This window comes from Pipistrellus hanaki, assembly GCF_964339955.1.
Source record: "Pipistrellus hanaki genome assembly, chromosome: 8".
NCBI lineage: Eukaryota > Metazoa > Chordata > Mammalia > Chiroptera > Vespertilionidae > Pipistrellus > Pipistrellus hanaki.
The window spans coordinates 40,471,168-40,488,014 of NC_140510.1; the positions used below are offsets into that span (position 1 = coordinate 40,471,168).

General features: G+C 36.8%; 1 protein-coding gene across 10 annotated transcripts in view; it reads right to left on the reverse strand.

Annotated features, from left to right (window-relative positions):
* The window catches only part of COBLL1 (cordon-bleu WH2 repeat protein like 1), a 140,701-nt gene that overhangs the window by 23,849 nt on the left and 100,005 nt on the right, over window positions 1–16,847 (reverse strand). The window lies entirely within an intron of this gene.

A 16,847-nucleotide genomic window follows, 5' to 3' on the forward strand; every position in this document is an offset into this window, starting at 1 on the left:
AATCATAGTGTGGGAGTCCTGAATGATACAGTTAAAAACTAACTCTCAAAGAAGAATCTGGAGAAAATGTTGGACATAAATTAAGAGCTAAAAAAGGTATGAATATTTGTGCATTAAGGGAGCTGGCTTGATTAATATTTCTCTTTTTAGCATGAATGTATATTGATAAACATTTAAAAAAAAATCTGTATGTCTAGCCTATGCAAGATCATTTGAGGTCGCAACTCTATGCACAGATAATGCTAATACTCATGTGATTGTCAGCAGACCCTAAGACAATCCTGTCTCCTCTTGCTTTCTCTTTCTTCTTAAAAGAGTTATTCATAGTTTTTTTGTCTCCAATTTCTCTCCTCCCGCTTGAACCTTTCCAGTCAGATTACCCCAACCTTCGATCCATTAAAATTGTTTCTGTCAAAGTCCTCAATGACCTTCACTACAACTGTCAGTGGTTATTTACTAGAACTAATTTGTTTGACCTATTAGCAGCATTAAATAGAGTTGACCACTCTCGTAGAATCCTTTCTCTTATACATCCTGCTTACCACATTTCTCATTCTCACAGATCTGAACTCTGTTTTCTTTTTTGATTGCTTTTCATCTCAATTCTTGGACACGCATATTCTCTTTAGTATCTGTGCTCACTCTCTTGGTAATCTTCTCTGCCCCCTCAGCTTTATGTATTATATATATGTTGATAAGTTCCAAATTTAAGCCTGCATTCTGGGCCTCTATCTCATCTCCACTTAATATCTAAGACCATTTCAAACTTGGCAGGTCTGGAAATGAGATTCTGATAACCCCTCCTCTACCCTCTTCTGTCAAAACTAACCCTGCTCTCATAGTTTTCTCTGTTTCAATAAGGAGCAAGTCATTCTTCCATTTGTTCAGGCCAGTGACTTTGGAGTCACCCTAATCTCCTCTCTCTCATACTTCACATTCATAACATCCTATTGCCTCATCCAGCTCCATGGCTACACATATTATCATCAACAACTTGCTAATTGGACTCTGCTGCCACATTGCTTTCTTACAGTACTTTCTCAACACAGCAGCAAAAAGATCCTGTTAAAGCATAAGCCAGATTAGGTCACTTTGTTCAAAACCTTCTAATAGTTTCCCAATTGACAGAAAATAGCCAAAGTCCTTGTAATGACTTCTAAGGCAATTGACTGCCTGGCCCCTAGCTCCCTCTAACCACCTCCTTCTATTATGGAGTCTCACTCCAGGCCAGACACACTAGCCTTCCTGCCGCTCCTCAGATGTGCCAGAGTGCTCCTGCCTCAGAATGGTTGTGTTCTCTGCTCTCTGTGCCTAGATTACTCTTCTAATAACTTAATGTGTTACTCCCTGGTTTTCTTCAGGTCATTTCTCAAATGCCACCTTTTCAATGAGTTCTTCATTGACCGCCCCCCTTCACCTCATGTCCCTCTTCCCAGATTGATCTTTATGAATAGCATTTAACAGTTTTCTAACATTTCTATGTACTTGGCTTATTTACCTTGTTTATTGTCTGCTTCCCCTACGGTTGATTATAAGGGCCTATTTTTTTTCCCCTTCCTATTTTAAAAAAAATATATTTTATTGATTTTTCACAGAGAGGAAGAGAGAGGGATAGAGAGTCAGAAACATCGATGAGAGAGAACCATCGATCAGCTGCCTTCTGCACACCCTCCACCAGGGATGTGCCCGCAACTAAGGTACATGCCCTTGCCCGGAATTGAACCCGGGACCTTTCAGTTCGCAGGCTGACGCTCTATCCACTGAGCCAAACCGTTCCCGGCTCCCCTTCCTATTTTGCTTATTGCTTTATATCCAGAACATTGTCTGGCTCATAGAAGTTTCTCAATAAATATTTGTTGAATGAATGTCATCATGAATGAAACACTGCTTTCTTCATTTGTAAATAAAAGGACTTGATATACTTGGACTTGGAGAATATTTAAAGTTTGGGTTGTTTCGATATTTATGAGACAAGGCAAGTATACCAAAGAGAAGCAAACTAGTTCATAGGATTTTTCCCCCTTATTTGTTATGACTTGCTTCACACAGAGAAAAATGTAGCAAATTTTTCTTGTAATGTTGTAATATTTCTGCCAGAGAGAAAAAAGGAAGCCTGACCCCAAAGAGAAAAATGTGAGCTAGTTGTCATCATTGCCAACTGTGTTAGGTCATCTCACAGGAGAAGAAGCAGAGTCAGGTCCAGCAGCAGGCATCTGATGGAACACAACTCTTAGGAAGGTTAGCTCCTCTTAACAAAAGAGGTAGAACAAGGTAGCTCTGGGCTGACCTTACTTGGAGTCTAGCCATTACACTTCTTCCATACCAAGTGATAAACAGCTGTTAGCCACCACTCTCCTTTCCCTTCTCTTCTCCCCTCATTACTCTGGTCCCTCCTCCAGAACCCTTCAGACCTCTCTATAATAACACAAGAAAAGATTTGAAGCCTCCCACCCAGATTTTGATTCAGAATCACTAAAGCTAAGTCTGATTAAATCTGAGGGTCACCTCCATTCCTAGTGGGCACAGAGTAGAGCCTCACATACTACTTGGACTTTTAAAATAATTAGGAGAAGGATCCTTGGCAATAAGCTAGTTGAGATAAAAAATGTAATGATGGATGGGAAGTATTTAAATATCATCTTAAGTAGAATATTACATTTAAATAAAAATCTTCTTGCTGTTATGTCTCTATGTTCCACAACTTTCACCTGCTATTTATAAAAGTAACTAATTTAACAATCATTTGAGTAAAGGACAAAAAATACTCCAAAAACAATGTGGCACTTCATTTTTTAAAATATGTGACCTAAACTTCAAAGGCAGTAGATGTCATTTTCTTACTAATGTAAAACCCTATTAAATTGTGCCATTCCTATCACAGAAGCTTATCAAAGGAACAGAGTAGGTAGGTGATAAATAATTGCTAAATGCATGCAGTAATGGCAGAATTTGATTTGCTTCCTAGCTCTATGCTGAAAACTTGTTTTTCATGTTTTGACTGATTGCTTTCACGAGTTCTATGCTGAAAACTGGTTTTCCCCTTTAGGTCAGATTCCCAATTACTGTCATTTATTGGTCTTTTCTATTACCTGATAAAAGCAGTCACAACATGAATTTCTCAGACAATTGTAACTGTTTGGGAATTAGAGTGCTTACATTTTGGTTATAATATAATAAAGCAGACAGCATAGAAATAAAAAATAATAACTGGTGTATCAGTTAACAATGCAAACTTTTTTCAATAGATGAGTTACACGTATGTTGATATATATGTGATTTGATATGTATGCTATTTTGTTGTATTGACAACAAGCTTCAAAACATCATATGCCAAATTTTATGAAGATGTTAACATCATAGATATTTTTACACTTAAAGATATCAAATTTTGTGCCAAAAAAAGAGCATCATTTTGAAGAAAAGTGCTACTGAAATGTTATTGTATATTTCGGGAAGCTTATGGTGAACATGCTCCCTATTAAGATACTTGTGGAAGCTCGTTTAAATGCTTTAAGTTATTATTTCAATGTGAAAGACAAAGGACATCCAGGTCAACCAAAAAAGTTTGAAGACCAATAATTATAAGCATTATTGGATAAAGATGATTGTCAAACTAAAAAACAACTTACAGAAAGATTAAATATTGCTCAGAAAGCAATTTCCAATTGTTTACAGGTGATGGGAAAGATTTTAAAGGAAGGAAAATGGGTGTCACATCAACTGAACAAAGACAAATGGAAAAATGAAAAGTCAACAGTAAAATGTTGCTTTAACAGCACGAAAGACTTTTTTGCATTGAATTGTGACTGGCAATGAAAAGTGGATTCATTTTGAGAATCCTAAATGCACAAATCATGGGTTGATCTAGTCAAACATCAACATCAACTGCAAGGCCAAATCGCTTTGAAAAGAAGATAATGCTCTGTGTTTGGTGGGATGCGGAAGGAATCGTCTAAAAAACAGGTGAAAATAATCAATAACAATCAATTTGAACCACACTTTGATCATGAAATGACCAAAATGGGCCAGAAGACACAGCGAAGTAATTTTGCTTCATGATGATGCACCATCACATACTTGGGAAATATTAACCCACCCGCCATATTCACCAGACCTTGCTCCTCAGATTACCACTTATTCTGATCTATGGCACATGCACTTTCTGAGCAGTACTTCAAAACGTACGAAAAAGTGGAAAATTGGGTCTCTGAATGGTCTACCTCAAAACAAGAAAAGTTCTATTGGGTAAAACAAATTACCTGAAAGATGGAGGAAATGTGTAGTTAGCACTGGACATTACTTCAAATAAAGCACTTTTGATATTTCTCTAGAAATTATCGTGTTTTCTTTGATTACAAAATTCGCACTATTAACTGGTTACAGTTAATCCACGTTATTAATCAGTTAATAATTAATCTGCACTATTAACCAGTTAATAGTTAAGCCACACTATTAACTAGTTAACAGTTAATCCATATTATTAGCTGTAATAAAAGAAAACATAGTAATTTCAAGAGAAACATCAAAAGTGCTTTATTCAAAGTAATGTCTATCGCTAGCTACACATTTCCCCCATCTTTAGGTAATTTGTGGATACTGTTCCAATAGAACTTTTCTTGAGGTGAACCATTCATACCCAATTTTCCACTTCTCCATACGTTTTGAAGTGCTGCTCAGAAAGTGCATGTGCCATCGATCAGAACAAGTGGTAATCTGAAGAAGCAACACAACAAAATAGCATACATATCAAAACACATACATATCAACATATGTGTTACTCCATCTATTGGAAAAAATATGCATTATTAACTGGTACACCTAGTATATACAAAGACTCAAATTTTTCTACGTCTATCCACAACTCAAAGACAGAATAAAAATAGATTCACATATTTCATTTATCATCCTAGAGGGTTTAAAATAAGCTAACTTTTTGTGCATGACATTTATATTTCTAAGTATAAGTACTTTAAAATTTGTCAAAAACAACAATAAAACAGATTTCTGTTTCACAAATGCTAAAAAACTTCAACAGCATTTGTGAAGACATTTGACAAAATACTGCATGTTAGAAGGGAAAAGCCCTGAATGTTTTGGTGGAGCACATGCTCTATAACTTAATCCTGTGAGATTTAGTCCCTGACCCCTGGAGGGGTCCCTGGGTCTTGAGAAATGGATGTTCTATGTCTTCATTCACAGCAGACATCCCTTTCCTAGGTGAAAGCCTCAAGAAAATGAAAGGGAATCTAAGTGAGAAGATCTAAAAGTTTCTGAGTATACTGTTGCCAAGAAAATGTGTGTGTACTGAGGGGTATGAGTAGAATACTTATATTGGGGAGGCTCCTACCCCAAGAATAACTACTGTTAGAAAGCAGGCTTGCTAAACTATCGCCGTTATTTCAATAAATCCATCATGAATTCTCATATAATGTATTAGGAGAAGAAAGAGAAAAGGCAAGGAAGGCCACCAAAGCCTACCGAGCAGCATTTTTAAGCCGTATTTGTTTCTCTGAACGCCAGGAGTATGTTCCTCACAGGCTTCCAGCAGTTCTATTCTTGCCTCAGTCAGGGTTGACCCGCCCAGTAAGTTTGAGTGTGTTTGTCTAACTGCAGCAAGGCTTCCAGGGGGTTTGCAAGTTGGAAGGCGGCCCAGTGTAATGATTACCAAACAAATGAGCTTTGGAGACATGGCCAGGGCTTGAACCAGGGAGCAAGGTATTCACTGTCTCTGCAACCTTCAGCCTCTTCACCTGTAAATGTGGAAAAAGTAGGAGTACCTACTTCAAAAGTAGCTTCGAAGCTTCAGTGAGCTAGTGCATAAAAACTTAGCACAATGCCCACATACAGTTCACGATTCGCAAATATTAGCTAATATTATTGCACATAATTTGTCTATCTTAAAGTATATGAAAGTGATCTATAAATAAAATAAGCATAGTTATAATATAAAGAATATGGGTAAATGAGATATTTATTCTAAAATTGCTCTCTTGCTTTAGTGACGATGATGGTAGGAGTCCTATTATTAATCTCAGTTACCATAACCCTTAAAGCCCCACAGCCTTCAACGTTCAGGAACTTGTGATCAGGTCACTGCATAAGCATTCTGTGTAATTCACGTGTAAAAACTCCACTGTTAAGTCACCTCAGGCAGCCTCATCAGCCCTTAAAGAAATTTAGCCCAGCCAGGGTGGCTCAATGGCTGAGCATCGATCTATGAACCAGGTCACAGTCCGATTCCCGGTCAGGGCACATGCCCGGGTTGCAGGCTCGATCCCCAGTAGGGGGCATGCAGAAGGGAGTCAATGATTCTCTCTCATCATTGATGTTTCTATCTCTCTCTACCTCTCTCTTCCTCTCTGAAGTAAAAATATATATATTTATACAAATACACACACACACACACATATATATATATATGTACATATATATATACATATATATAAAGAAATTGAATGCCAGTTGGTTAAATTTTAGTGATGGGTACATGGATGTATATTATAGTATAAAAATCGGAAATATTTCATAAATTTAATGTGAACAACTGAAATGAAAGAACTGCTTAGAGCTGACTTTAACTTTTCTCACTAAAATATGTTTCCTTTGGTCAGATTATGACTGAAATTTTGAAAAAGGAGTTGAGATTAAGATATTTTTAAGTCCAAAGAATTTACAAACCAAGAAAACAGAGAGGTGTCTGCTAACTAGGGGGAAAATACTTTGGTTAATAATTCAAGATATTCAATTATTTACTTTAGTTAGAGTCACTAAATCTGCTTGCAACTAGGGAAAACTGCACCTCTAACAGGAATGCTTATCACTGAATTTTATGGCCTGTGAAAAGGAAAATATTGCATAGAGAAAAAGAACACACCAGCGAAAGTGGCAAGGTCAAGTTGAAAAGCATGCCAGATAGTTAATCCCTGAAAATTCACACCCAGCTCAGAATTCACTGGTCCAAAATGGAACAAAATTTAGCTGAATAAAATATAATTGAATGGCATTCAGCAGATTTACTGAGTAATAGCTCTGTACTCATTAGATCACTTATTAATTACAGGTGAATTATAAGACGTGGGCCATTTAAATCAATATATTCTGGATAGAAGAGTTAAATGAAAGAATACAAATAGAAAAATAAGAAAAAAGTTTGAATAAAAGGATGGAAATACAGAGGCTCAACTTCAATATTGAATGTTTCTATTAGAAGCTTTTGGATTTTATATATTTCTATTTATAATATCATTTCCACATGTGGGAAAGGGTGGGCTTAAAGGAAAGAACCTAAGCAATCTTTTAAATTTGTCTCAAAATTCATATAGATCTTTCACTTCTGATGGAACATATTCATGTTATCTTTCTCCAACCTGAACATTCTCAATGGTACGAAACATTTTAAAATAGTTTATAGTTGATATTAGCTATATCTAACTGACTATGAATTATACCCCAATGACTGAACTTTTATATAACAGAAGGTCGAGCTGTAACTCTCTTAACTCTTGATGGAAGAATTCTTTCTAACTTAATTTTACAACTTAGATAACAAATCAATTACCTTATACTTCGAAACAGTTATTATCTATACTAATAAAAGGATAATAGCTAATCAGGGCAGATGTCTTCTGGATGTCCTTCTGGACAAAGACACAGAGGCTTCCTGAGGTCAGGCAAGCTGGGTGGCTGCGAGGGCCGAGGCTTAGGCAGCAGCTGCAGTCGGCAGTGGTTGCAGCAGAGGCATGATGGGGGCATCACCTTCCCCTGATAGGTGGTCACCTCCAGCAGAGGAAGGCCAGAGGCAGCAGCCGTGAGGGGGTGATGGGGACAGTGCCTTCTCCTGATAGGCCAGTCGCCTCTTGCAGAAGGAGGCCAGACTGTGGCTTAGTAGACTATCCCTTGAGGGCTCCCAGACTGTGAGAGGGGGCAGGCCAGTCAGAGAGACCCCACAAGTACATAAATTTTTGTGCACCAGGACTCTAGTAACATAATAAATATATAATAGAAGTATGAGGTATTATTTTAAACTCGAGGCCCGGTGCGTAAAATTCAGTCCAACCTGCACCCTTTCCAATCTGGGACCTCTTTCACAATCCAGGATTGCTGGCTCCCAACTGCTTGCCTGCCTGCCTTCCTGATTGCCCCTAACCACTCTGCCTGCTGGCCTGATTACCCCCTAACCTCTCCCCTGCCAGCCTGACTGCCCCTAACTGCCCTCCCCTGCAGGCCTGGTCACCCTTAAATGCCCTCCCCTGTAGGCCTGGTCCCCCCACCCCCACAATTGCCCTTCCCTGCTGGCCCAGTCACCCCCAACTTCTCTCTCTGCCAGGCTGGTCACTTCTAACTGCCCTCCCTCCAGGCTTGATCGCCCCCAACCGCCCTCCCTTGCAGCCTTGGTCCCTCCCAACTGCCTTCCCCTGCTGGCCATCTTATTTCCACATGGCTGTAACCATCTTTGACCACATGGGCAGCCATTTTATGTGTTGGAGTGATGGTCAATTTGCATATTACACTTTTAGTATATAGGATGAGCAAAAAGGTTACAGCTGTGAAAGCAAGATTTTTGTCATAATAAAATATTTTTATTAATTGGGTCATAAAATTAGCATGACATCAAATGAGATACAAACAGTACATACATAGGGAATGAAAGCAATCACTGTAAATCCTAACAACTCTAGGTTGCCTTCTAGGAATATATGTACCCCACCTTCTATGTATCTTTTACACCTGTTTATACATACACAAACATGCATGCGTATTTTGGCTTTCATTGGATGAAAGCATATGTGCCACTTCCTTTGTTTGTTTATGATTATTTTTTAAATAAAATGCTATCTTTCTTTTGGAGCCAGGACAATTTATTTTGCTGCTCTGAATCTTCTTATTCTATATACCCTTTTCTTCTTTGAGTAGTACTTCCTTCTAGCTCCCCACAAAACTAGAATTTATGTCTTCTATTTTCTTATTCTCTATAATAATCTGCTTTAAGATTTTTTTCATGGGTAGCACTGAAAGTCTTAGGCTGTATAAGTCAACTTAGGTTAGGAAAAAGTCATATCATATGAAGGTAAGGAGGCTTAGAAACAGGAGTGACATTTCAGGTACCATGCGACTATAATTACAGAAAGGAGAAATGGGCCCGCAGCTCTTATATCCACACTGTGTAAGCATTCATCTATCATGCCATTTTTAAGGACGTTCCTATCAATCTGCCAAAATACATGTTATGGAAGGCAAAAATGAGATTAGAGATGGATTCATATATAGTCAAAGACAATAGAACAGTAAAGGTGTGGGAGGGGCAGGTATGGGTGGAGGGGGGATCAATGGGGGGAAAAAAACACAAACAAACAAATGGTCAGTAATACTTTCAACAATAAAGATAAAATTTTTTTAAAAGACTGTCAATGTTTCATGTTGCTCCTGTACTATAGGGTTTAAAAATCCTCAGAAGAGTAATACCAGGACTATCTGATTAATATCGGTCAAACCAAAGTACTTTCATTTCTTAAAGATTAATTTTAAAAAACAATAATTTTATAATATCGAAGTTGAAAGAGACTTTTGAAAATTTAGATACAAAGCCCTTCTCTATATAGGAGAAATCCAAGCCATAAAGAAGTTCAATGGCTTATTCCAGGTAGAAGACAAAGATGACAATGAGAAAAATAACAATGACAAACAAAAATGTAATAGTCCTATTAGGAGAATCCTAGACTATCTCTGGAGCCAGGCTAGGGCTTCTTCTGCCACAATAAACTTCCTTTCCAGCCATCTCTATTCATATCAGAAAAAAGAACCCCCAAATTTTACAACCCATGTTATATACCCTTGCAAAATTTTTTTACAATTTTTTTTTCCTGAAGCAATCTGTGCTTTCATTTATCAGCCCCGCAAAATTTTAAAATAACACATAAAGAAGTCATATTAATAGTAATCCCTTACATATACCATTTTTTAGATGCCCAAAGATTTTGAATAAAAAAAGACAAAGTGAACCGGAGCTAGGGATCAAGTTAAAAGGACAGAGGGCGGTGGTAACCATCCTTCTCTGTGGTCATTGTGCTCAAGACAAAGAGGTGTTCAGGACATGGTAGGAAAATGCTCAACATTTACAGATGAACTGAGTTTAGGCCCTCTGCCAAGTAAAGTAGTGATCACAGGAACAAACTGGGGCCAATTCCATTCATCCCAGAAAGGGAGTCAAAGCTGCAGACCAGGCATTATCCTAATGACCCCACCATTTCTTATCATTGTGTCTCCAAAATCAGGCCTGCTTCTCTCTGCTTTGTCCTCTGTTAATATACGCTGGTTACCAGCAAAAGGCATGCCTCCCCCATGAGATCCCCATGTCACCGGGTAGAAAGACTAAATAAACTCCATACATGAGAAGCTGTAAAGGAAGACTCCTACCACTGATTGTTTTCAATGATGCTGTATTAACTCAGTATGCACTTCTGAGAGGCACAGTCTTGGAATACTAGCATAAAGAAGAAAAATCCATACTCATTTCAAAATTATCCTATTGTATGTCTTATCATTTTAAGTTTTACATATGTCTCCTTTTTCCCCCAATTGACACCAGTCCCACCCCCGCAACCATTCCCACCTTGGGCAAGCCCCCACCACCCCAGTGTCAGTGTCCATTGGTTATGCTAATATGCATGCATATTAGTCCTTTGGTTGTGTAATATTATTGTCCTTTAAAATTTATTAATATTATAATGAACATAGTCCTTAACACTTAGGTCAAAGGCAAAGCTGGCAGAAACGTAAAAAGTGATGGCTCAGAAGACTTTTGTGAACATTGAGTAATGTGCTTAGAACCTCGTCTGAAACATTGGTGAGTGCTACAGAAGCACTGACCATTACAGTCCCTATTGTGATGATGAACCTTTGAAAAGCTAGTGACCACTACAATGACAAAGTTCATCTTTTCTCTGGGAAAGCCTTAAAGGAGGAAGCAGATTAGATACTTTACAGTGTTGTTGGCATTTCTCTGCTGAATGAAACTAGTCATATTTTTGGAAGAACAGACAGCTGTATTCCATATTATCAAACTGAAAATGCCATGGCAACTACTGTTCCTAGGCAATTGTGGAAGTATGTGTGTGGTCCATGTTCTATATAATAAATAAAAGTGGAAAGTGGAGGGGAAAATCAAATGTTATGTGGAGGAGAAACAAAAAAGAGGAATATTTCTTAAAGATTACATATACATGCTCTATTACAACAAATTTAATGACTCTGTGTAAAACTGGGGTTTAAAACTCATTAAGTGAAACTAAGATCAAAAATCTACTAACACATTTCATAAACACATGACAATCTATCATCTGCTTGTAAACCACAGTAAGTGTTAAAAGATAAAATTGGGTAAAAGATGAATAACGTCAAACATTTTTAAAAAAAACAATTAAATCAGCTGTCAAAAAAGTAACACTCTGAGTATTAAATTTCACTTGCATAATACTGGATGGCAAAGTATTTCGATTTCTCAATATTTGAGTGTTTGCAGTAGAATGCAAAATGAGACCAAAGGAAAAGCCCAATCAAGATAATTCCTGACTATGTTTCTAGCCAAAAGCAAATATCCTAAAGAAAACAAGGTACTAGGCTAGAAATCTGGGGAAATCTGCTCTCTGAAATATACACATAACTGTAAGCTATAGAGTCATACAAAATGTGCAAAAAGGGAAGAATTCACCCACAGGTTCTGTGAATTCTGTGTGTTAAGATTAGTACACACAACTTCTGTCCAATTTTTTCCTGGTCTTCAAATGTAAAATAGGGTTAAAATGCTAATTTGCCAACCAGGACATTCTTTGGCCATTAATTTAAGTAAAAGTGCTTCTCACAGACACATACAGGGCAGAGACTGGATTTCTGGACTCAGTTTCAATCCCAGAATGATAAGTCATTTTCAATTCCAGCCAATGTCCTTGGGTCTGACTTCTGTCATGTGTGAAATAAATAGCAATCTTATCTAAATAACTATATACATATAATCTTACTATACATAACTATACAGATTTCATACAATAATGCATGTGATGTGACTCATGTAAATAGCAGCAGGAGCCAAGTAGGACATATGCTGGGACATGAATGGCATTTCAAAGGTTTAGGCAGAATTATACCCACATAATGCTCAAAAAGTACCAAGAAAAACTGCCAGAAAATCTCTAATCGGATAGTGCTTTCTCAGAGTGAACATTTGTACAGAAGTATGTTCACCTTTATAAGGAAAAAGACACAAGGCTTGAAATCTTGTGAAAGAAAATACAGAGAAACTTGGGGACATGAAAGCACACTGCAGCCATAGCGACTGTCTTTGAAACACATTCTTTAGGTGGATAAAATAATTTTAGATTCAGGAATTAAAAAAAAAATAGGATAAATTATTTTTCTAACTTGGATCTTTATTGAATCCTCTTTGGAAACTGCACAATTGGTTGCAACTTTAGCTCAGAAAATCACCAGGTTTCATGTGAATAGTTTCAGTTTAAGCAACCAAATCACTATCCAAATACCTTAATTTGCCAGTATCAAGAAATGCCTTAGAGGACAGGCAAATTTTTAAAAACAGATATCCAAAAAGCATAAAATAGGTAAAGTTGGCAGGCTTTTTTCCAAGCTACAGATAAACTGATTTATCCATAAGCCTGTCTAAGGCAAATATACCAAAGACTACTTTAAAAAGTACTAAAATGAAATAAAAGTTCAAAATGAATAAAATTGTGCTAACTATAAATCACTTTGTGATGCATTACTGTTATTTATCTCTCCAGCTCTATTTTTCGGCACTCCACCCAGAAGAGGTAAGCATTTCATATTTCTAATATAATGTAACTATTTCTAGTATTTTCTTTCTGCTTTATTAAAGGATGCTTTGGGAGAGAGGGGACATTGAGAAGAGAAAAATCAGAATGCTGTAATTCTGTTAAACAGCGCACCCTTGTGGTTTACTTTCTAAACAATAAAAACTACAGGATAAGAATGTACCCAATATTCTCTATGGACCTGGAAATTATTTAGTCATTTTTTTCTAGTTATATTTTTCTTAGCCTGCCATTATTTTCAATGATCAAATAGGTATAAAATGTCTATAATGATGACTACATTTGATTTAAATGTAAAACAAGCAAGCAGAAAAATAAGTAAAATTCACCCATAAACTTATAGTTCTGCTAAATTTCTTGAATATTTACATCTGGCTATATAAATAACTTCAATTCAAAGGTCAACTAAATTTATATGCATTATGTAATATAGATCACATTTTCATTACTGGTCCTTAATCATTCAATACAACCTTGCCAAAATTCTGGCTTTTTTGTAAAACCTTAAGAAAAATATTGCCTAGAATTACCTGGGCCAATTTACTAAAAAGAAAATATGAGCAATTTTTAAGTTATCTAAGTAAAATACTAAAATTTAGTGATATTATGCGTGACAGACATTCTCGCTGTATATACTATACCCAGTTGTGTGGAAGCAATGCTAAAAGTTTACCTATAGATTTTCTTTTGCTGGGGAACACAATTCCTGCCCTCTAGTTGGGAAAGAGGAAAGGAAGAAAATTAACAAGGTTAAAAGCTTTAAACAGTAACATACCCCTAATGTTTACCTGTAGAAGATGGGGTACTCACGCTATCCCATATTATGTCATATACGTCAATGAAATATTATGCCGCCTTTGAAATGAGGAACCACCTTATGAACTGATACATATCCAAAATACACCATTCAGTACCAAAAGGTGAGTTATAACATAGTGCATAGTATATGAATACATACACAATGAAATGTTATTCACCCATGAGGAAGAAGGAAATCCTGCTATTTTGACAACATAGATGGATCTTGAGGACAACAGAAAATGAAATAAGCCAGACAGTAAGTGGCAAATAGTGCAAGGTGATATTTGTAAGTGGAATCTAAAAAAGTGAAACTCATAGAAACAGATACTGGAAAAGGTTGCCAGGGGGGTGGAGAAAATAGGGAGAGGGTGCAATGGGACAGACTTTCAGCTGTAAGGGGAATCAGGTTTAAGGATCTAAAGTAAAAATGATGACTATAGTTGATAACACTTAACTGAAATTTGCTAAAAGAGTAGAACGTAAGTACACTTAGAGAGAGAAATGGGAGAGAGAGATGTGAGGTAGTGAATGTACAACTGGATGGTGGGAATTCTTTCACAATGTATACCTATTTCAAATCACCGTGATGCACATTCTAAACAAGCTTACAATTTTATTTGTCAATTATGCCTCAATAAAGCTGGGAAGAAAGGGGGGGGGGGAAGAAGAAAGAAAAAGCAAAGAAACAAAGAAAGAATAGGCCCCCTTCCTTCAAATTGTGGTCAGTTTGTAGACAATCTTGATCGCCCAGAAAGTAACAGCCAGCTATCCAAGTCTTGAACTGTGAAGTGCTAATTACAAAATATAAAAGTAGCAACTTGTCACATTCTTTTATTATGAAAACATGATGTGGAAGACAAGTTAAGTACTGATCTTCTCCTTACCCTCTGCCTGGGTTTCTCTAGGATCAGATTTCAGGAGAGAGAATGAGAATGAGGGACAAGTAGATATGATGAAGAGAGATTGAGGGAAGGACTGCTCACTAATTGGATATGAAAAGAAAAAAATAATGAACGATAAAGGTAATCTTGAGCTTTTCAATATGGGACAAAAAAAAAAGAGAGTTTGATTTCCAATATTCCGATTTCCAGGTAGTGATGAGTCAAGAAGCAGCCATGAGTTTAAACTGCAACAGGAAAAATGTTGGAATTGGAATTACAAAGTTGATGTATTAGTTTCTTAGGGCTGTCATAACACATTACCATGACTGGGTGGCTTAAAATGACAAAAATCATTCTTTCACAGTTCTGGAAGCCAGAAGTCTGAAATCATAGTGTTAGCAGGCCATAACCCTCTGAGAGCATTAAGGGATAACCCTTTCATGCCTCATCCAGCTTCTGGTGGCTCCTGCCATTGTTTGGAGCCTCCACTGTCACATGACCTTTTCCTCTGTGTCTTTGTGCCTGTGTCTTCTTCTCAGGACACCAATATTGGATTTGGACCCAATCTAAATCTAGGATGCTCTAATTAATAGAGCCTTAACTTGATTACATATGCAAACACTATTTCTAAGTAAGGTCACATTCACAGGGCACTGAAAGCTAGGACTGGGGTATATCTTTTGCGGGGACATTATCCAAGCCATTACAGTTAATAACTCAACAAAGAACAGATGTTGTCTCTGAAAGAGTACAGTAAATATAGGCTAACACCATGGACTCAGATAATTCCAAATTTAGAAAATGGGTAAAGAACAAATACATTAAAAGAGAGCTGAGTTATCAAAAGATAATCAAGACCAAAGAAGAAGAAAAAAATCAAGACCCAGAGCTCATCGATTACATCTAATATGGCCAAGAAGTTAAAAAAAAAAAAAAAAAAAGGTGTTGAGATACCTAAATAGGCATGAATTCACATGAACAGAAGTGTCACACAGACACAGGCACTCACAAATAAAACCAAAGCTTGTTAATAATTTATAATGAATAGATTTAAAGAAAGGTTAAGCACCAATCTTATTCAGCTTTTCTAGGGAAAAATAAATAATCTTCAGTCCTAGTAACAATGCATAGAAGAACTACCCAGATCAAAAGGAAAAAAGAATTAGAAAATTTATGTATAAAGATATCTAGTTTGCCAAACACAATATACTAAAAAAGAAAAGATTACTTAACATGGGGGCATCAACTGGTCATAAAGCAGAGGGTGTGGATCAAAAGAAATCACTTTTGGTGCAGACACTGGTAGCGCAGCCTGGAATTTTAAAAAGCAGACTATTAGAAAGACCTCTTTGGGATCCAACCACATGGGAAGTTTACTGGAATAGATTGGATGAGGACAGCTGGAATAAAGACTTGTGAGGAGCGGCTAAGATTTATTTCTCTATAAAGAAAATGACAGACTTTAGTAGTTACTCCAGGGTATCATTATTTGTTCCCTATAATGTAGTTTTGGGGTAGTCAAAAATAGAAAATAATCCTGAAAATGTTGCATTTTAACTGACTTACTAAGAGAAAGTGTAAAGGGGTTACAGCTACAAAAGGAGGCTGTTGGCAACCCTGAAGGGGCCCCTGCTTATCTAACTCAGTTTCTCTGTTTCTGGCTCCTGCCCAGATCTGCTATAGGCTTCACACTCTGCATCTCTGGGTGGGGTTTCTCTTGCCTGACGAATGCACTCCCACACATATCTTAAGCTGAACCCAAGAATCACCTCTTCTGTGACACTTCACCTCACTACCACGCAGTCACCCTGGAAAGCTTGTTAGTAAATGATTACACCCTTTAAAAAGATAAGTACTATTCTTCTGATTTGATAATATTTTATACCATAACCATTAGACAAGATTATCTTAATAGAAACAAAAAATAATAGCTTACTAAATGATTTTCCAAGTAACTACTGGGTTTAAGCATATTTTGTCCTTTTCTATTTGAGTAGCTATTTACTTTCTAAAGACACCTATGATAAATTACAATTAAAATCTATAGTTAACTCTTTTGTGTTTAAGTTAAGGAAGCACAGAAATATTCATTAGTGTGCTGGGAAGAGTAAAATTACCTCAGTATTGAATTGACTTAGCTTCCAAGGTGGAAATCAAAGCCCTCACTTAAACACAGAGAAACATCTCAGTATCTCAAATATCTCAACATAAAACCTGCTCTTAAAGTCACTTAAATCATTTGTCTGATTCAGAGAAACAAAATATATGGCCTCATGTTCAATCACGTTTACTTAAAACCCGGTTTATTGTCCACCTGAATAAA